The sequence below is a fragment of the Rutidosis leptorrhynchoides genome, chromosome 8 (genome assembly GCF_046630445.1).
Source record: "Rutidosis leptorrhynchoides isolate AG116_Rl617_1_P2 chromosome 8, CSIRO_AGI_Rlap_v1, whole genome shotgun sequence".
In the NCBI taxonomy this organism is placed as follows: domain Eukaryota; kingdom Viridiplantae; phylum Streptophyta; class Magnoliopsida; order Asterales; family Asteraceae; genus Rutidosis; species Rutidosis leptorrhynchoides.
The window spans coordinates 39,287,353-39,310,494 of record NC_092340.1 but is presented as its reverse complement, the minus strand read 5'-3'; the positions used below and the strand labels follow the sequence as shown (position 1 = coordinate 39,310,494).

The 23,142-nt window shown below is 33.9% G+C and overlaps 1 pseudogene; it reads left to right on the top strand.

Annotated features, from left to right (window-relative positions):
• The first annotated feature begins 10,669 nt into the window (after window positions 1-10,669).
• Window positions 10,670-22,093, top strand: LOC139863331 (fructose-bisphosphate aldolase-lysine N-methyltransferase, chloroplastic-like; annotated as a pseudogene).
• The last annotated feature ends 1,049 nt before the right edge of the window (window positions 22,094-23,142 follow it).

Here is a 23,142-nt window from a genome sequence, read left to right as displayed (position 1 = left end):
CGAGACCCAAAAATTGACGAATGTGAGTAGGAGTAGTAGGAGTCTCCCATTTGCTAATGGCTTCGATTTTCGATGGATCGACTTTAATACCTTGGTCACTTACAACATGACCAAGAAATTGAACTTCCTTTAACCAAAATTCACACTTGGAGAATTTGGCATAGAGTTGTTCTTGTCTTAAAAGTTCAAGCACAAGTCGGAGATGTTGTTCGTGCTCTTCTTCATTTTTAGAATAGATCAATATGTCATCGATGAACACAATAACGAATTTATCGAGATACGGTTTGCACACGCGGTTCATAAGATCCATGAACACCGCCGGTGCGTTAGTGAGACCAAATGGCATGACAAGGAATTCATAACTACCATAACGAGTTCGGAAAGCGGTTTTGGAGACATCTTCCCCCTTAACCCTCAATTGATGATAACCCGAGCGGAGATCGATTTTCGAATATACACAAGACCCTTGTAGTTGATCAAAGAGGTCATCGATGCGAGGAAGAGGATATCGGTTCTTAACCGTCAATTTATTTAGTTCGCGATAATCAATGCACATTCGTAGGGATCCGTCTTTCTTTTTAACAAACAAAATCGGAGCGCCCCAAGGTGAATGGCTAGGTTGGATAAAACCACGATCAAGTAGTTCTTGGATTTGACTTTGCAATTCTTGCATTTCAGATGGAGCGAGTCTATATGGTGCACGATAAGATCGATTTGGAATTCAACCGGTCGATGAGGCGGAAGACCCGGCAATTCGTCGGGAAATACATCGGAATAGTCACTAACAATTGGCACATCATCGATGTGCTTCTCATCGGACTCGACTTTCTTAACGTGGGCAAGGATCGCAAAACAACCCTTACGGAGTAGTTTTCTAACTTTAAGGCACGAAACGAGGTTGAGTCTGGTGCAACTCTTATCGCCATAAACAATCAAAGGTTCACCATTCTCGATAGGAATTCGGATTGCGTTAAGATCACAAAGAATGTGAGATTTCGTTTTGACTAACCAATTCATACCGATTATTACATCAAAGCTTCCTAGTTCCATGGGTATCAAATCAATTTCAAATTCCCTACCCAAAATGTTTAACGTACACCCCCGGTAATATGTGTCGGCACTTAATAGTTTTCCGTTAGCCACTTCAATGGTATAAGTGGTATCTAATGGAAGAGGTGGAGTGCTAAAAGAATGAGTCAAAGTTTTGGATACAAAGCATTTATCGGCACCCGAATCGAATAAGCAAGAGGCATAAGAATTGTCGAGAAGAAACGTACCCGTGACTAGTTCAGTGTCATCCCGGGCTTCCTCGGTGTTTATGTTGAAAGCTCGGCCGCGCGTGTTGGGGTTATCTTTCTTCTTTGGGCATGCATTTCTATAATGACCTGTTTGACCACATTCGTAACAAGTGCCCATCTTTGGTGCATTGGGCCACTTTCGAGCAACGGGAGTGGCACTTTTACAATCGTTGGCCTTATGACCAACTCCTTGGCACCGGTGGCAAATTAACTTGCCACATTCACCAAAGTGATGTTTGTTGCATTTGTTGCAAAGAGGTAGGTTCCCGGCATAACCTTTCTTGCCGTCGGAGGTGTAAGGCTTCTTAGCAAAGTTGTTGTTGCTTGATTGGGAGGGTTCCCACTTTCTTTTGTTGCCGCCCGATTTATCCTCGGCCTTAGGTGCCGGAACTACGATTTCGTCAACCGTTTCAATTAGTTGGCGAGCCATGTTCATAGCGGCTTGATGAGTAGTGGGTTTGGATGACATCACCCCTTGTTTGATGCTTTTTGGAAGACCGAGCATGTAGAGCTCAATCCTTTGAGATTCGGGGTTAACAAGATTAGGACACATCAAGGATAGTTCGGCGAAGCGTTGATTATAAGCTTTAAGATCGTTTCCGACCGCTTTCAAAGCTCTTAGTTCTTCCTCAAGCTTTCGGGTTTCTTCGCGCGGAAAATATTCAACAATCATCTTTTCCTTTAGATCGGCCCAAGAGAGGGCATGAGCTTCATCGGTACCCACCGATTGAACATAGGTGTTCCACCATGTTAGAGCAATTCCGGAGAAAGTGTGAGTGGAGTATTTGACCTTGTCTTGGTCCCGACAACCGCTTATGCTAAAGACGGCTTCCGTTTGCTCAAACCATCGGGTGAGCACGACCGGTCCCCCGGTTCCATCAAAAGTGTGAGGTTTGCACCCCATGAAAGCTTTATAGGAGCATCCCTCGTTTGAGTTTCCGGCTCCATTGTTGTTGTTGTTGTTGTTGTTGTTGTTGTTATTATTATTGTTGTTGGATGAGTGACCGGCCATGGCCGCATCTACGGCGGTGGCTATCATCCGTTCGAGAGCTTGTTCGGGAGTTTCATTGCGGCGTACACGACGAGGAGCCATTGTTCCTTCAAGACACAAGAATATCATTGATTAGTATTCTCAATAATACTAACCGTGATATAGAATAAAGATAAAGAGAAGTTTTTCCTCGACTCGCCTTAAATTCTTTATGTCATAATGTCGGAACGTTCATATGAGTCACCGTAATATAATCCCGGAAATTATATTACCCTGATTCATATGTGCATTCGACATCATTTCATATAGTCAAGGTGGCGTGTCAATCAAATTAAACAACGTGGGATTAAGATGAACTAAGAGTAGATATGAGTAGAAGCGTTCGAGTATAAATGCACAAGTAGTCAAGTAATTCCTACTTCAAGTCTATATGCCGGTTGTAGTCTAGACTCACCAATGTACCCTATGACTCGGGGTTGACACCAATGAACTCTAAATCCCTACAACCAACGCTCTGATACCATCTGTAGCGACCCGACCAAATCGTCATTGACGGCGCCGTCTACTTAGGTCCCGTTACGTGGTCATAAGTCTTTAAAACAACGTTTGACCAAAAGATATGTCGCATTCATTTCAAATGTAAAGGTTGTTCAAGTTTTACAAGAATAGTTCCACCACAAGTTACGATACCAAGTTTTAAGTACAAATGAAACTTATGCGACACAATTTAAAAGTATCCAAAAGACGCTCCATGTATGCATGTATACTCGACATCCAATGCAAGTATCAAAATAATGAGCGGAAGCATGTATCATGTATCGTTCAAGGACCTGAGAAAAACATAGAAATCTGTCAACGAAAACGTTGGTGAAATCATAGGTTTAAGTAAGTAAGTACAAGTGAACCACAAGATTTGCATCAATGAAATAATAGTAATACATTCCAAAAGTTTGTTTCACGAGCACCCAATTATCAATGCTTAACGTTTCCTTCCATTGAACCCCATCACTTAGTGCTAGAACATACACTGTTTCTCGAAAATATATTTCATTCGTAAACGGTAGCGAACCGTTTGAATGAGGGTTTGTCAAACCCATATGGATCCATACAACATAAGTTCTCGCTTACACCCGGCAAGTGTAACTAATGATAATCGAATTGAGGATTTTGTTCTAAACTCGTATGTAGAATGTTTGTTTTCCTGTACTTGTGTTCACTTAGTTCAAAAGAATCGTTTATGTTTTCTCATCCCAAATATAAGTTCAAAAAGAGTAAAAGTGGGACTATGATCTCACCTTGAGTGCACGAGTAGTAAAGTACTTCAACAAGTAAACGTGTGCAAAGAACAATGCTAGTCTTGACCTAAACAATAGGTTTGTATCAATAACGGTAAACACGATAGGTCAAAGATGTTCAATTAGTCCTATGGCTCGTTACGACTCGATTATTTAGCATGTGATATCAAATTGCCAAGTTTCATGCAAGATACAAGTATATAAATAAGTTAGGAAGGTTGCATAATCATTTGGTTAAGTTTGACAAAAAGTCAAACTTTGGTCGGTCAAAGTCAACGAAAGTCAACACGTTCGGGTCGGGTTCCGAACTATTTTTCTAATCTTAGAAATCATATATGAACATGTTGGCCAAGTTACATGTTAATCGGAGGTGCGTAGCATGCCAAACATTATTCGAAAATTGACCAAATTGGACAGACCCAATCGGCGCGCCGCGCGGGGGGTATGGCGCGCCGCGCCACCCTGCTGCTTCAGCTATTTTTCTGCTTTTTAAATGTGCACGAACCAAAACCAATTCTAACACAATTCTTGACCCGCAAACGCTCATAACGCCTATCATACATCGTTGGAAAGGTATTTTGACAAGGAATGCAACTAAACACATATCATCAATCAAGCTTGCACTTATGACAAACAAAACCGCATTTAATGTTCCATAATCAATGCATTCAAGTCAATATTGCAATTTAATGATTTGGCAACCAAATTACATGTACAATATGCCGTTTCGAAGGTAATTAAGCATACAACACAACCTAACACTTACAATTAACATCTCATGTCATTTAATGTATCAAAAGTTCATGTAAAGCTCATCAAACCCTAATCCAAAATCACAAATTCAACAATCTTGCATATGAAACTAATCCATGTCAACCTACATACCAATTTGAAGCTAGTGATGTTAGGAACACAATTAAAACATCAACTTTCAACATCTAACAACATATGATCATCCAAAATTCAAGAATAACACACCAAAATTCAAGTTCATGCTAGTTACACTAAAACAACGAGATCGAGCATATAAATCATATATTCATGTTAGACTTGAGCCATAGACACTAATTAACACTTTTATAAGTTAAAAACATCAAGAACACAAAATCTAGTGATTTTAGAAAGTTACCCAAATGAGATGAAGTTGGTACCAAAACGAAGAGGATGAAGAGAGGATCACGAATATGTAATTTATTTTGTTGTAAGCCTCCTAGATCGAATTTAGATGATGATTGAATGAATATGGTTTTGGGTGTGTGTGTTCTTGCTAGAGAGAAAGAGAGAGAGAGATGAAGATGAAATGAATGGGTGAAAGGGGTTTGACCCTTTGACCTAGTCAAGGGTTTGACCCCTTGTCAGGTTTAGTCCCTCAACTTTCGTTCGGGTGCGGGAATTACCTAAACGAGATAATTCAAACTCGTATTAACGAGATGTGTTATAAACATATAACGGAACTTAAATAGTTAAACGGAAAAGTAAATGGAAAAAGGCGGGATGTTACATTATGTTCCCATCGCACCACCACAACGCACTAAAATGGGTCCTCAAAGAAGGATGGGAATATATGTTGGATATGAAACATCTTCAATCATAAGATATATTAAACCCATGACGGGTGATGTTTTTACAGCACGTTTTGTTGATTGTCACTTTAATGAAACATTGTTCCCTAGATTAGGGGGAGAAATAAAAAATAAAGAAAATGATGTTTCATGGTGTGAACCTCAATTAATGTATCTTGATCCTCGCACAAAAAAATGCGAGATCGAAGTTCAAAAAAAATAATGCATATGCAAGAACTTGCGAATAAATTGCCTGATGCATTTACAGATATAAAAAGAGTGATTAAATCATATATACCAGCAGCAAATGTTCCAGCTCGAATTGAAATTTCAAAAGCTGGAAATAATGTCACTCTTGAGTCTTTGCCACGCCAGAAACGTGGGAGACCAATTGGTTCCAAAGATAAAAATCCTCGAAAAAGAAAATCAGCTGATAATGAGGTAAAAGAAAGTGTTCAAGAAGAACCACAAATCAATACTCCTTCTGCAGAGGAGATTGATGATGTAAATACGAAATTTTCAATCAATTATGCACATTCAAAAATATTATGGAACCGAAATGAAATGAAAAATCTTGATGAGATATTTTCATATAATGTTGCATATGACATCATGAATGATGATGATGATCCAGAACCAAAATCTGTCATGGAATGTCAAAATAGACATGATTGGGATCATTGGAAATGAGCAATACGAGCTGAATTTGAATAGCTCAATAAAAGAAAAGTTTTCGGATATATCATTCTCACACATAAAGATGTAAAACCTGTGGGATATAGATGGGTTTTTGTTCGAAAAAGAAATGAGAAAAATGAAGTTACAAGGTATAAAGCTAGACTTGTAGCTCAAGGTTTTTCTCAAAGACCAGGAATTGATTATGAGGAAACTTATTCTCCTGTTATGGATGCAATTACTTTTAGATACTTAATCAGTCTGGCAGTTTCTAAAAATTTAGAAATGCATCTCATGGATGTTGTGACTGCTTATCTATATGGATCACTTGATAGTGATATATATATGAAGATACCTGAAGGATTTAAGGTATCAGAAGCAACCAATGCAAAATCCAAAGAAATGTACCCAATCAAGTTACAAAGGTCTTTATATGGGTTGAAACAATCAGGTCGCATGTGGTATAAACGATTAAGTGATTACTTGATAAGCAAAGGGTATACCAATAATCCTATTTGCCCATGTGTATTCATTAAGAAAACAACATCCGGATATGTGATCATAGCCGTTTATGTTGATGATCTTAACATCATAGGTACAAATAAAGAGATCCATGAAGCCATTAAACTTCTAAAGAAATAATTTGAAATGAAAGATCTTGAAAAAACCAAGTATTGCATTGGTTTGCAGATTGAGCATATGCCTAATGGTTTACTTATACATCAAACAACTTATACAGAAAAGATTTTAAAACGTTTCAATATGGACAAGGCAAAACCATTAAGTACTCCTATGGTTGTTAGATCACTTAATGTTGACACTGATCCATTTCGTCCCTGTAAAGATCATGAAGATATCCTGGGACCTGAAGTACCATATCTTAGTGCAATTGGAGCTCTTATGTATCTTACAAATTGTACAAGACCTGAAATTTCTTTTGCAGTTAATTTGTTGGCAAGGTTCAGCTCAGCTCCTATCAAAAGACACTGGAATGGAATCAAACATATATTTCGATAACTTAGAGGAACTGCTGATTTGGGATTATTTTATTCTAACGATTCAAAACAAGATTTAGTTGGTTATGCAGATGCAGGTTATTTATCCGATCCACATAAAGCTAAATCTCAAACTGGATATGTATTCCTAAATGGAGGTACCGCAATTTCATGGCGTTCTAAAAATCAAACACTTGTTGCAACATCATCAAATCATGCCGAAGTAATTGCATTACATGAAGCTACTCGGGAATGTTTTTGGTTGAGATCAATGACACAGCTCATTACTGATTCTTGTGGACTAGAACGCGATAAAAGTCCAACAACTATCTATGAAGATAATGCAGCTTGCATAGCACAGATGAAAGAAGGGTATATCAAAAGTGACAGAACAAAACACGTACCTCCTAGATTCTTCTCATACACTCAAGATCTCATTAAGAACAACCAGATTGAAATGAGATATGTTCAATCCAGCAAAAACTCTGCTGATCTTTTCACCAAAGCACTTCCAACTGCTATTTTCAGAGCGCATGTTCACAATATTGGCATGAGGCATGTTAAAAGGATGTAACAGCTCAACGATGTCTACTTGAGGGGGAGTCAACTCATGCTGCACTCTTTTTTCCTTAGCTAAAGTTTTTTTCCCACTGGGTTTTCTTTAGCAAGGTTTTTAACGAGACAGTACTAGTTGATCTCTAATGAAACAAAAATTGTCATCCAAGAGGGAGTGTTATAATCATAAAAAGCCAAAAACGATATTTGACAATTTATATCTCCATCCACAATAATTCAACTTTAGGAGACAAATTTACAATTCATATCTCGTGATTGATTCTATACAGTTATTATTCTTATGTATAAATAGATGATGAATGTAAGAAAGAACACGCATCGAATAATATTAATATACACACTCCCTCTCTTTTATCTTCTAGTTATCAATAGCCTACAGTCAAAAACCAGATCACTAAAGGTAGTTATAAGCCTACTGAATTATAACAAAGTTAACCTTTCTACTCATATAAAGTTTCAATTTTTCCTCAAAAATAAGTTACGTTTCGGCCCTGATTTTTCAATGTTTGTCAAATTTATTTATTGTGTGAGGTGCTTGGTGGTTGTCAAATTTGTAGTGTGAACTTCTTGAAAACTCAAAGGCTTTCAAATACGAGGCCAACTCTACTCTCAAGGTACCTCTTTCTTTATGTGCTCGCATCTAATTGACTGATGATTTCTCTACTTTTACTTTTTGTTAGTTTATATGTTAAGATTTGTGTTTTTGTATGATTTAATTTATTATTTTTATTTCGCTAGATCTGGATCTGTTCACTTCATGCTTCTTTTTGTTTATTACACGATCAAGATACTTATTTTTGTTATTATTGAATTAAACTATATATTTTGTGGTGATTATTGTAAAATATTGTCTTCGGCTATATTTAATTTGTTTATTAGTTATTACCTGTATTTAGATTAGATTTGGATTTAGAAGTGTGTTTGTGTTTTTGATGAAAAACAATTAAATCATGAATTCTGAATTTAGTCAGGAGAATTTGGCTCTCATTCCTACTGAGATGTTTTTATAAATATATAGCTGTCTACCCGTGTCTTTAACAATATAATTTTGTTCTCTGTTGCAATGGCGATCTTTTTCTTAGCGTTTATGGTGGAAAAGAACCTGAAAATGATGAGGGTATCTTTTCAAAATCTTACATTGTATCACTGATGAAATGTTGGTGAATTAGGAGTCAGTTGCATGAACAAGTAAATATTAATAAGCATATTAACTTTACATTTATGGCTACATTAGTGGTATGCTTACTTGGTTGTGGCATGTACTATTGTGGGTGCATTAGTTGTATGTTATTAAAGATTTTGGTTTGAAAGTTTTTTTAAGTTACATTTTTATATAATTCGGTTAAAAGCGGTTGATGATTTGCTTGCTTTGAATTTTTTTTGAAGATGCTTTGTTTACAATGGTCCCATTTGTGTTTTTCTTGGAAATATTCCGCGCTATGATGATCGCCATGGCAATACTACCCGTCTTTATGTTGGACATTTGACTTCACGCACAAGATCATGTGACTTGGAGGACATCTTCAGCAGAGATGGAAGGTTTGTAGTTTAACTGCTATAAATGTTTTTAGCCTGTTTTCATTTATGCATAATTTGTTGATACTAACTGTGACTAATTGAGTTCATATTATAAAAAAAAAACATATGACCATCATCCTTCTCATATTAGTTTTTCTAGTTTTAATGTAATCATATGAATCACTCAACTCATGTTTATGAATTATTTTACCTTCTGGGTGCACTGGGTGGAAATATCATTAATTACTAAAAGATGATTGGACATTCGTATATTCACTTGTGACTTGTGAGTTACTTACGACTTACGTAGCCTGATCGATAGCTGGAATATCATTAATTACTAAAAGATGATTGGACATCGTAAAAAAGATCCCCCTCTACACGTGTCAAGTAAAATTAACTTGAACTTTTGAAGGTCTATGGTGGGAGGTTTCCTTTGGTGGAAAGAGTCATTATTCATGCGGATTGTGTAGGAGACTGGCGATTCTTTCTATAATATTATGCATTTTCGATTTGATGGAAAAATGGCTGAAAGTGGTGTTTACTGATCCTGTAAGGGGCGAAGTATTAATGTATGAGCTTCACCCGACGGGAGATTGGCTAACCCTTTAGTACATAATGTCATGATGGCCTTACTATTTCTGGCACCCGTTTAACACAGAATACGTGATGTGGATATGAAGCGTGATTTTGCCTTTGTGGTACACACTTTCATACCTCATTACTTTATAATACAGAGTATAATATCGTTTTATATATTGCTTACTGCTCTTGAAAGTCTTACCGTTACTTTGTATTGTTTCTCTATTTATATGCTTATAGGAATTTAGCGACCCTAGAGATGCTGATGATGCACGATATAGCGTGATGTCGATGGAAGTCGTATTGTGATGGAATTTGGAAAAGGGGTATTGATTTTTTATTCTCCGTATTGATATAATTTGATAATACATAACATGACGAGCAACTAATACATTCTTTGATATGTCATAGGCTCCACGAGGGGGTGGTGGCGGCGGCAGCGGCGACCACGATCGCGGCAGTCCTGGTGGTCTTGTGATTTTCTTGGCACAGGCCGCTGCTTCAATTGTGGACTTGATGGCCATTGGGCACGAGATTGCAAAGCCGGCGGTTGGAAGAACAAATGCTACCGATGCGGAGAACGTGGTCATATTGAAAGGAATTGTCAAAACAGTCCCAAGAAAGTGAAACCGACAACATAGAGGTCATTCGGACGTGTCAACAACGTGATGAGTGGACGACCATGTTCAGTTTTCTAATATGTTTAAGTTCTTTACTATTTCTGTCTACTAGGTTTTGATGAAGTGTGTCTAAACACTACAAATAATCATCGGCAAACTTGGTCGATTCAACATCGTACAAACCTACGTCTAGAGTGGGAAATTCCTCGTTTGCATTGACTAAGCTGGTCGGCCTCACACCTCCTTAGTTGAAAGAACTTCTCTTTTTCTTGAAAGGGTTTAAAGGAAATCACAAAAAACAAGAAAAAGAGAAGTTGGAACTTGGAAGTTATTATCAACTCAGGAGGTGAGGCCGACCAACTTAGTCAATGCAAACGATTATGTTCCCTCTCTAGACGTGGGTTTGTATGATGTTGAACCGAGTAAGTTTCCTGATGATTATTTGAAGTTTTTAGACACATTTTGTTGAAACTTAGTAGACATAAATAGTAAAGAACCTAACATGATTATAATTATTGAACATTGTCGTCCACTCATCAAGTTGTTGATACGTCTAGATGACCTTTACGTTGTTGATATCTTGGAGCGATGAGGAATTGAAGATGATTGAAATAAGTTCTCTATATCACGAAACGATGAAACATAAAGCTCAAATTGATAAGGACGACGTCTCTGTAAAACATGTTGGAATTACATATCTGCCAAGTCTATGCGCTATTCATCTCTTTTTAAATAATTGTTTGATTTAAGATCGAGTATTGCTGATTTACTTGTTGAGATTTTGTTTCTAGTAGTGAATCACTAAATGATTAAGGACCAAAATATAAATGTTCATAAGCTTATTACTTCTATGCAGGTTATTGACCAGTTTCATGAATATTTTAAAGATGTCACGTTGCACGAATTTAAGCATGCGTATAATTTAGGTATAGGATCTTTTAAATTCAATTATAAAATTTAATTTGTTTTTTAACGTTTAATAGACATTTATTCATTTTGGAATATAATCAAGCATGCAATGATGTGAACTCTTATATGTTGTATTAAATGTTTTAGTTGAATCTCGAGCATGGTTAAGCACAAGGGGTGTTTCAATGGTATCATGATTTGAAGACTTTTCTAAACATTTTCCAACTGTCTGGCATTTATGTGAAGGTTCTAGTACGAGTGAACACTTTCTTAGATTCCTTTTGCAGACTTCTTTAACCACGATTCATTTCGGAAACAGATGTCTTAAGTGACGACTTCACACAAGTATCAGAGGTAATCTCTTCAAACATATATCATTAATAATATTCTTTAAACTGCTGACCGATTTGCATTCTACAGGTTATTGCTGATGAGAATTATATTGCTGATGAGAATTATGCACCTGGAGATGAGGTTTTTATACGGTATGGGAAGTTTTCAAACGCTAGACTTTTATTGGACTTTGGATTCGCACTTTCGTACAACAAATACAATCAGGTTCAAGTTGAGGTCAACGTACATCATCATGATCAACTGCGTGAAATGAAGTTGCGTATTTTGGATCAACACATAACACCAGCCTTGAAAGATGCAAACGATTTATGCTCTCAACAAAATGTCTTCATGGTGATGTAGGTATATGTTAATAGAAAATTTGACCAGGTGTTACATTCTTGAACAAACCATACAGCATGATATCATATAGTTTTTGGTATTTGTATGTTCGATCTTTTGGCCAATTTGAAGGGCATCTGACTGGATTACACGTTGTTTGTCGTCATTATACAGGGAAGTCAAGTCATCCAGTTGCAAAGGGCGGGGAATTCCACAATCACTGCGTGCACTTGCTCGTGTTCTATGTTGCACATCTCCTCAAGGTCTGTAATACTCTCATAAGTAGGTCTATAGTTGAATAGTCAAAAGTCGGCATATGTGTCTGTATTTTTTTTTTTTTTTTTTGAACAGCGATTGGGATCACCCGAGGGGACTAAAGTCGGCATATGTGTCTGTATTTATATCCTTATTGTAGATATTGCCAAGACATCCGAGTTCCCAAACAGTAATACATGTTAGAAATACGGGTTGTGAATTGATAATTACTGATTGATTCTTGAATCGTGAAACACTTTCCTAATTAAGTATTTCGATCCTTACAAGCCTTGGGTTGGGTTGCACGAAATCTTAATTGGGATAAAACACGAACGCAATTTGATTCTATGCAAGAAGAAATCAAATTATAGTATTAGTGAGAATGTGATTTTTCTGTATGAGTTCGTACGAAAAGCAGACAACAAAAAACAAAATGAATATTCTGTTAATTTGGTGGTTGAAAATGGAAGGGTGCAACCCTTCATTTTGGCTGGAAAATCGGTTGATTAAAAGTCATACAAGCCTTGGGCGCAGCCCCCTTACCCCCGCTATTTTCGTGATAGTATCTAGTCAACTCTTACGGGCGTGCACTCCACACTCTCCAAACCCGTTGAGTATAACTAAATAACTCTTGCTTTTCAAATAAATCCAGTTACCTAAAATGATCGTTAGATGACACTAAAATCACCAACAATACAGTGTCCATATAATTTTTAGACACTTTGGTTAATGACCTGTAGTGGCCCGAACTTTTCCATGTTTATATATATTAAATTAAAATTGATATTTATATGATTAAATGTTTCCAATATGTTAAGCAATTAAACTTGTTAAGACTTGATTAATTGAAATGAGTTTATGTAGTCAATTGATCACTCAAGTTGACCGGCGATTCACGAACGTTTAAACTTGTAACAACTACATGATGATATATATAGGGATATATATATAGTTAACATGAGAATTATCATAGGTAAGTATCACACTAAGTATATTAACAATGAGTTATATACATAAAAATGAGACTATTGAATTAAGAAACTCGAAACGATATATATAACGATTATCGTTATAACAACGTCTTACTAAATACATATGAATCATATTAAGATATTGATACACTATGTTTAACATGATAAAATGATAATTAAATATACCATTAAGTGTGTTAACAATGAACTACATATGTAAAACAAGACTACTAACTTAAGAGTTTCGAAACGAGTTATATATGTAACGATTATCGTTGTAACGACGTTTTAATATATATATATATATATATATATATATATATATATATATATATATATATATATATATATATATATATATATATATATATATATATATATATATATATATATATATATATATATATATATTGTATTAAGATATATTCATACACCATGTTATCATGATAATATGATAATTTAACATCTCATTAGATATAATAAACAATGGGTTAACTACATTAAATGAGATCGTTAACTTAAAAGTTTCAAGACAACACTTACATGTAATGACTAACGGTGACTTAACGACTCAGTTAAAATGTATATACATGTAGTGTATTAAGTTATATTAATACACTTTTGAAAGACTTGGAGACATATATCAAAACACTCATACTTAACAAAAATGCTTACAATTACATTCTCATTCATTTTTCATCAACAATTCTACTCATATTCATTCAGTCTTCGTACTCGTATTATACCCAGCTTCTATACGTACTTACTATGGGTATATACCAATAGGAACTAGCATGGGATTCCACTCTTGATTATGTTATGCATGACTAATCAAGTCTAACTTCTACCATGAACTAGTCAACTAACAAGAACTCCTTTTAACCCCACTCACCATTCACCACTCACCATTCACTTCATTTCATTTCCATTTTCCTTTCTAATTCTCTCTCAACACACACATACACCTATGAACGAATTTTTCCAGTAACCAAATCATCATTTTCATCAAAAACTACTTCAAGAATCAAGCTATAATCATCATAGGAAGAACACTTGAAGAACACTTCGAAAATCCTTTCAAGTTTGCAAGTATACTTCCAAGCTTTCTAATCCATTCCAAGTAATTATCTAAGATCAAGAAACCTTTGTTATTTACAGTAGGTTATCTTTCTTATTCAAGGTAAAACTCATATCCAAACTTTGATTCAATTTCTATAACTATAACTATAACTATCTTAATTCGAGTAGAAATCTTACTTGAACTTGTTTTCGTGTCATGATTCTACTTCAAGAACTTTCAAGCCATCCAAGGATCCTTTGAAGCTAGATCATTTCTTGTCACTTCCAGTAGGTTTACTTACTAAACTTGAGGTAGTAATGATGTTCATAACATCATTCGATTCATATATATATATAACTATCTTATTCGAAGATTTAAACTTGTAATCACTAGAACATAGTTTAGTTAATTCTAAACTTGTTCGCAAACAAAGTTAATCCTTCTAACTTAACTTTTAAAGTCAACTAAACACATGTTCTATATCTATATGATATGTTAAATTAATGATTTAAAACCTGGAATTCTGGAAACACGAAGAACACCGTAAAACCGGACATACGCCGTCGTAGCAAAATCGGGGGCTGTTTTGGTTTGGATAATTAAAAACTATGATAAACTTTGATTTAAAAGCTATACTTCTGGGAAAATGATTTTTCTTATGAACATGAAACTATATCCAAAAATCATGGTTAAACTCAAAGTGGAAGTATGTTTTTCAAAATGGTCATCAAGACGTCGTTCTTTCGACTGAAATGACTACCTCTACAAAAACGACTTGTAACTTGTATTTCGACTATAAACTTATACTTTTTCTGTTTAGTTTCATAAATTTCAGTTCATTATGAAACCATAGCAACTTGAATCACTCAAAACGGATTTAAAACGAAGAAGTTATGGGTAAAACAAGATTGGATAATTTTGCTTGTTGTAGCTACGTGAAATTTGTAACAAATCTATACAAATCATAACTTAACTAACTTATATTGTATTACACATGTATTCTAACATATATTATGTAATCTTGGGATACCATAGACACGTATACAATTTTTTGACATATCATATCGACCCATCTATATAATATATTTCGGAACAACCATAGACACTCTATATGCAGTAATGCTTGAGTTAGCTATACATGGTTGAGGTTGATTCCAAAATAATATATATACTTTGAGTTGTGATCTAGCCTGAGACTTGTATACCCTGGGTCGTGGATTGATTCGAGATAATATATATTGATTTATTTCTGTACATCTAACTGTGGACAACTAGTTGTAGATTACTAACGTTGGACTGTTAACTTAACAAACTTAAATCATTAAAACGTAATAAAAATGTTGTGAATATATTTCGATCATACTTTGATATATATGTACATATTTGTTATAGGTTCGTGAATCGACCAGTGGCCAAGTCTTATTTTCCAACAAAGTGAAAATACGTGAAAGTGAGTTATAGTCCCACTTTTGAAATCTATTATTTTTGGGATGAGAATACATGCAGTTTTATAAATGTTTTACAAAATAGACACAAGTGATCGAAATTACATTTTATGTTGAATTATCGAACCGAATATGCCCCTTTTTAGCTTGGTAGCCTAAGAATTGGTGTTTATGATAATTGCCACCAATTGACGCGAATCCTAAAGATAGATCTATTTGGCCCAACAAGCCTCATCCGAGTTACGGATGCTTTAGTACTTCGATTTATCATATCTGATGTTAGTTCCAGAATGATGGGGATATTCTATATGCATCTTGTTAATGTCGGTTACCAGGTGTTCATCATATGAATGGTTTTTATGCAGATTGCATGTTATTGAGAAATGAAAATGGAAATCTTGTGGTCTATTATTACGATTTGATAAATATATAGGCTAAACCTATAACTCACCAACATTTTTGTTGACGTTTAAAGCATGTTTATTCTCAGGTGATTATTAAGAGCTTACGCTGTTGCATGCTAAATTATGGAAAAGAGTTGGAGTCAGCATGCTTGTATAATATTGTTTAAAAACTGCATTCGAAGACATATATTGTTGTGTAATATTATTGTAAACCATTATGTAATGGTCGTGTGAAAACGCTATATTTTAGATTATCATTATTTGATAATCGTCGTAATATTTTAAAGGTTATGGTTTGTCTTAAAATCGAATGCAGTCTTTGAAAAACGTCTCATATAGAGGTCAAAACCTCACAACGAAATCAATTAATATGGAACGTTTATAATCAATATGAACGGGACATTTCATGACCCAATCCCGATTGTGCACTTAGGTCAATAGGTCTGTTAGGGTTTGACGGTAAATTGTATATATAAGAGAAGAAAGTAGCTTTTGTAGTGACCCGAACTTTTCCATGTTTATATATATTAATTGAGATTGATATTTACATGATTAAATGTTTCCAACATGTTAAGCAATCAAACTTGTTAAGACTTGATTAATTGAAATAGGTTTCATATAGACAATTGACCACCCAAGTTGACCGGTGATTCACGAACGTTAAAACTTGTAAAAACTATATGATGACATATATATGGTTATATATATAGTTAACATGATATTATGATAAGTAAACATATCATTAAGTATATTAACAATGAACTACATATGTAAAAACAAGACTACTAACTTAATGATTTTGAAACGAGACATATATGTAACGATTATCGTTGTAACGACATTTAATGTATATATATATATCATATTAAGAGATATTCGTACATCCTAATATCATGATAATATAATAATTTAAAATCTCTTTTGATATTATAAACATTGGGTTAACAACATTTAACAAGATCGTTAACCTAAAGGTTTCAAAACAACACTTACATGTAACGACTAACGATGACTTAACGACTCAGTTAAAATGTATATACATGTAGTGTTTTAATATGTATTTATACACTTTTGAAAGACTTCAAGACACTTATCAAAATACTTCTACTTAACAAAAATGCTTACAATTACATCCTCGTTCAGTTTCATCAACAATTCTACTCGCATGCACCCGTATTCGTACTCGTACAATACACAGCTTTTAGATGTATGTACTATTGGTATATACACTCCAATGATCAGCTCTTAGCAGCCCATGTGAGTCACCTAACACATGTGGGAACCATTATTTGGCAACTAGCATGAAATATCTCATAAAATTACAAAAATATGAGTAATCATTCATGACTTATTTACATGAAAACAAAATTACATATCCTTTATATCTAATCCATACACCAACGACCAAAAACACCTACAAACACTTTCATTCTTCAATTTTCTTCATCTAATTGATCTCTCTCAAGTTCTATCTTCAAGTTCTAAGTGTTCTTCATATATTCTACAAGTTCTAGTTACATAAAATCAAGAATACTTTCAAGTTTGCTAGCTCACTTCCAATCTTGTAAGGTGATCATCCAACCTCAAGAAATCTTTGTTTCTTACAGTAGGTTATCATTCTAATACAAGGTAATAATCATATTCAAACTTTGGTTCAATTTCTATAACTATAACAATCTTATTTCAAGTGATGATCTTACTTGAACTTGTTTTCGTGTCATGATTCTGCTTCAAGAACTTCGAGCCATCCAAGGATCCATTGAAGCTAGATCCATTTTTCTCTTTTCCAGTAGGTTTATCCAAGGAACTTAAGGTAGTAATGATGTTCATAACATCATTCGATTCATACATATAAAGCTATCTTATTCGAAGGTTTAAACTTGTAATCACTAGAACATAGTTTAGTTAATTCTAAACTTGTTCGCAAACAAAAGTTAATCCTTCTAACTCGACTTTTAAAATCAACTAAACACATGTTCTATATCTATATGATATGCTAACTTAATGATTTAAAACCTGGAAACACGAAAAACACCGTAAAACCGGATTTACGCCGTCGTAGTAACACCGCGGGCTGTTTTGGGTTAGTTAATTAAAAACTATGATAAACTTTGATTTAAAAGTTGTTATTCTGAGAAAATGATTTTTATTATGAACATGAAACTATATCCAAAAATTATGGTTAAACTCAAAGTGGAAGTATGTTTTCTAAAATGGTCATCTAGACGTCGTTCTTTCGACTGAAATGACTACCTTTACAAAAACGACTTGTAACTTATTTTTCCGACTATAAACCTATACTTTTTCTATTTAGATTCATAAAATAGAGTTCAATATGAAACCATAGCAATTTGATTCACTCAAAACGGATTTAAAATGAAGAAGTTATGGGTAAAACAAGATTGGATAATTTTTCTCATTTTAGCTACGTGAAAATTGGTAACAAATCTATTCCAACCATAACTTAATCAACTTGTACTGTATATTATGTAATCTTGAGATACCATAAACACGTATACAATGTTTCGACCTATCATGTCGACACATCTATATATATTTCGGAACAACCATAGACACTCTATATGTGAATGTTGGAGTTAGCTATACAGGGTTGAGGTTGATTCCAAAATATATATAGTTTGAGTTGTGATCAATACTGAGATACGTATACACTGGGTCGTGGATTGATTCAAGATAATATTTATCGATTTATTTCTGTACATCTAACTGTGGACAACTAGTTGTAGGTTATTAACGAGGACAGCTGACTTAATAAACTTAAAACATCAAAATATATTAAAAGTGTTGTAAATATATTTTGAACATACTTTGATATATATGTATATATTGTTATAGGTTCGTGAATCAACCAGTGGCCAAGTCTTACTTCCCGACGAAGTAAAAATCTGTGAAAGTGAGTTATAGTCCCACTTTTAAAATCTAATATTTTTGGGATGAGAATACATGCAGGTTTTATAAATGATTTACAAAATAGACACAAGTACGTGAAACTACATTCTATGGTTGAATTATCAAAATCGAATATGCCCCTTTTTATTAAGTCTGGTAATCTAAGAATTAGGGAACAGACATCCTAATTGACGCGAATCCTAAAGATAGATCTATTGGGCCTAACAAACCCCATCCAAAGTACCGGATGCTTTAGTACTTTGAAATTTATATCATATCCGAAGGGTGTCCCGGAATGATGGGGATATTCTTATATATGCATCTTGTTATTGTCGGTTACCAGGTGTTCACCATATGAATGATTTTTATCTCTATGTATGGGATGTGTATTGAAATATGAAATCTTGTGGTCTATTATTATGATTTGATATATATAGGTTAAACCTATAACTCACCAACATTTTTGTTGACGTTTTAAGCATGTTTATTCTCAGGTGATTATTAAGAGCTTCCGCTGTCGCATACTTAAATAAGGACGAGATTTGGAGTCCATGCTTGTATGATATTGTGTAAAAACTGCATTCAAGAAACTTATTTTGTTGTAACATATTTGTATTGTAAACCATTATGTAATGGTCGTGTGTAAACATGATATTTTAGATTATCATTATTTGATAATCTACGTAAAGTTTTTTTAAACCTTTATTGATGAAATAAAGGTTATGGTTTGTTTTAAAATGAATGCAGTCTTTGAAAAACGTCTCATATAGAGGTCAAAACCTCGCAACGAAATCAATTAATATGGAACGTTTTTAATCAATAAGAACGGGACATTTCAGCTTTTACATAGGATAGATTTGATAGGGCAGTATAGACTCAACGGCTTGTGACGGCCGACTAGGTCTCAGGTTCCCCGCTATGATACCATGTTGAGCGATTAATTCCATGTAGTTTTTATAATCCACTATTTGTAAATTACAAGGAGAACCTAAAAACCCTAAATAAACTATAATGGAACTAAGCCCATAATCGGGCTTTGGCCACTAACCAAACTATTTAATAATAATAGTATTTAAGTTTTATAATAACTCTCATAAAACTAATTTGTAACATTTTTAAGGATGTATAGTTATAATTATTGGAAATTGACATCTTTGATAGTTAAATAAAGGTTATGTAATGTACATTGCTATTGACACTATATGTTTGTGCGATCATCAGAGTTGCAGGACTCAGCGACAGAAGCAACCTTGCATGATGGCCGTCTAGCTCGAATTCCGTTAAAGAACAAGGAAAGAGAAGTGGAAGCACACCAGTTTTTGATTTCAAGATTCAGTAAAATGATTGGAAGTTATAATATAGCTCTTGAGGTAATACCCCATTAATATAATTGTAGTGCTTTGAAGTCAGTTATATAAAAAATAGGCCAAAGGGATACAATCAAAGTCATCCAAAGTACATTTACTTAAAACTATTGGTACCCCAAATGTATTTTTAATACAGTTGCCCGTTTTGATGCTTACCGGTTTTCAGGGGCGGATCTATAGCCTTAGCACCGGTACCACGTGCTACCAGTGAAATACGCAATCTAATAGGAATTTTTTGGGTCTTTTAACTAGTTACACCTTTGTGTAGTGTAAATTTTATTGAGTGACACCAATGGATCTGATGACTAGTTTATGAAATTTATTGAACAAAATAAAAATCTTATACTTGAGTTTAATGGAAGAAAAAAGTTGCAGAAGAGTGGTTGTGAATAGGGATGGCAATGGCCACCCGATCCGGTGGATATCCACCCGATCCACCCGCTTCGTAATGGATATGGATGAACCTAAATGGATATGGATACGGATATGGATGAAAATAAATGGATATGGATATGGACATGGATGAAAAGTTTCATCCATGGATATACCCATTACCACCCGAAATACATATACAAATACATAAATATAGATATATGCTTACATATTTACTATTACAAGCTCATGTACCATTAGAATTACATTTTGTTTTCAACCCTATAATGAAATAACTATAATATATTACAATAAAACATGTATATCTAACAAAATAAACTTACAAACTTCATATTTAATTTTTCATAATCTATGTTTTATAGTAAAGTTAATTATTTTTATTATATCTTCGACAAGAGTACACATTTTTATGGATATAATTTGATTATGTCATGCTATAATTATTTTTAATATACTACGCTTTTGTTTTAATCGCATATTAGTAAATATTATAACAATCTTTTTTAAAATTCATTGGATATCCATTAACCCGCTTAATCCACTGGATATGGATATGGACGGATGACCTGAGACTAATTGGATATGGATATGGATATAGATGAACAAAAACTAAATGGATATGGATATGGATACGGCATCACCCGATCCATATCCGATCCATTGCCATCCCTAGTTGTGAAGAAGAAGAAGATGAATTTGGGGAAGATAATTGTATTGTGGGGCCTGCGAATACTTTTACATTAGTAAAATACGGAGTATGCATTTTCTTTGTTGTAATACAATTTACCTCCCTCCCTTACAGCATTGTTTATATTTAACCCTAGTACTATATGAAGTACAATTTAGCTCCTTATCTTTTTTAAATTTATAATTTTAGGCACATTGTCATATATTTTTAACAAATCTTATTTTGAATTATTATACAAAAACTCGAATCTTATTTTACTCCAAGTAATTGGTTTACCACTCCTTAAAATATGTATTTATTTATTTCGTTTATGAAGAAACATTTCGTAATAACTGTAATTGATTTTATCAATTTATCTAATTATTTATTGAACACATTATTAAACAACAATGCACAGACTCTATACAAACATCAAATATACAATTAACACAAACTATTCCCTTTTTTGTAGATAACTGGACAACCATTAACCTACAAAAAAGTTTACTTTTCAGAACCAATAAGAACTTACTAGTTTTTCTTGTGGTAATGAAGTAAACAAAAAACGGACTTTTTAGAACTAACAAAGAGGAAGGATTGAGGGTTCATGACTTATTATGTAAACTCCGACATTGATGGGTCCAAAAAGCCCATAAAATAAGTAATCCGGAAAAAAAAATTGAGTTATTGTTCAATGACACCAGTGACTATCATTCCTAAATCCGTCATTGCCTGTTTTAACCAATTTGTTCGCTTATTCAATACTGACTAGCTTCTGTTGTTGATTTTACAGTCTCTTCCGTTATCCGGAAAACAAAAACGAAGGATGCAGATGGCTCAAGATCTGCTTAATGGGGAACTTCGAATCCTTGAATCTGCTTCATCATGGCTAAGAAATTACTATGAAACCTTGAAGGACTTGTGATGTCGGTTTTTAAGTAGTGGTGCATTGCATGTTAAGACGCTACTACACTTTTAATTTGTAGAAACATTTTCAACATATTGTATACTTTTACCTTTAGAAAGCCCGCCGTTAGTGTAAATGGGGCAAAACTAGTGTTATATATGTCACTTTCATTTAGTTTCTTGTTGCATTTTTAATGGTTAGTGTACAAGACTACATCCATCCATGTAATTAATATACAAGAGTAATTTATTTATATGTTAATAAATTATCAAATAATTTTAATATTTTAACTTAAAATTTGTTCGTGTCGTAATTTTTATAATACATCACGCTTTGAATTTAAAAGTGAGCCTCAATAACTAAGCCCATATAAGATGGCCCATGGGTTTACTATCTCGGACTTGTAAATTTATGGATATCAGGGGGCTATTAGCCTATTAGTGTGTTTAGTTCGTAAACTTATTTTGTGTTTAACGTTTAGTCCAATTAGGTAATAAAGTCCGTAAAAAGTTTAGGTGGGTTTAATGGGGTTTTTTTTATGAAAAATTGAGAAGTTAGAAGTTAACCTTTGTACTCCTATAAAGTTTCAATTTTTCCTCAAAACAAATTATGCTTTTTTTTTTTTTTTTTTTTTTTTTTTTTTTTTTTTTTAATGTTTGTCAAATTTGTAGTGTAAAGTGTTTGTGTTTGTTATAATTCAGTAGTCTTATAACTACTTTTAGTAGTTTGATTCTTGATTAAGAATACTAATAATGAAGTGTAAGAACAAAGATGATAATGGAGAGAAAGAAAGAAACACTTTGTAAGTGTGAAAAATGGTGCAAGTTTAATGCTTACATTCATGGCTATTTATAGCAAAAATATCACAAGTTTAGGTAATGCAATAATATTACTTTTGTGTATCAATAATTGACTATCCATTTATATAATATATATTCTATATTATAACACTCCCCCTTGGATAGCAATTTTGTTTGTTGAAGATCAACTGTAAGTTACTGCCTCGTTAAAAACCTTGCTATAGAAAATCCAGTGGGAAAAAACTTTAGCTAAGGGAAAAAGAGTGC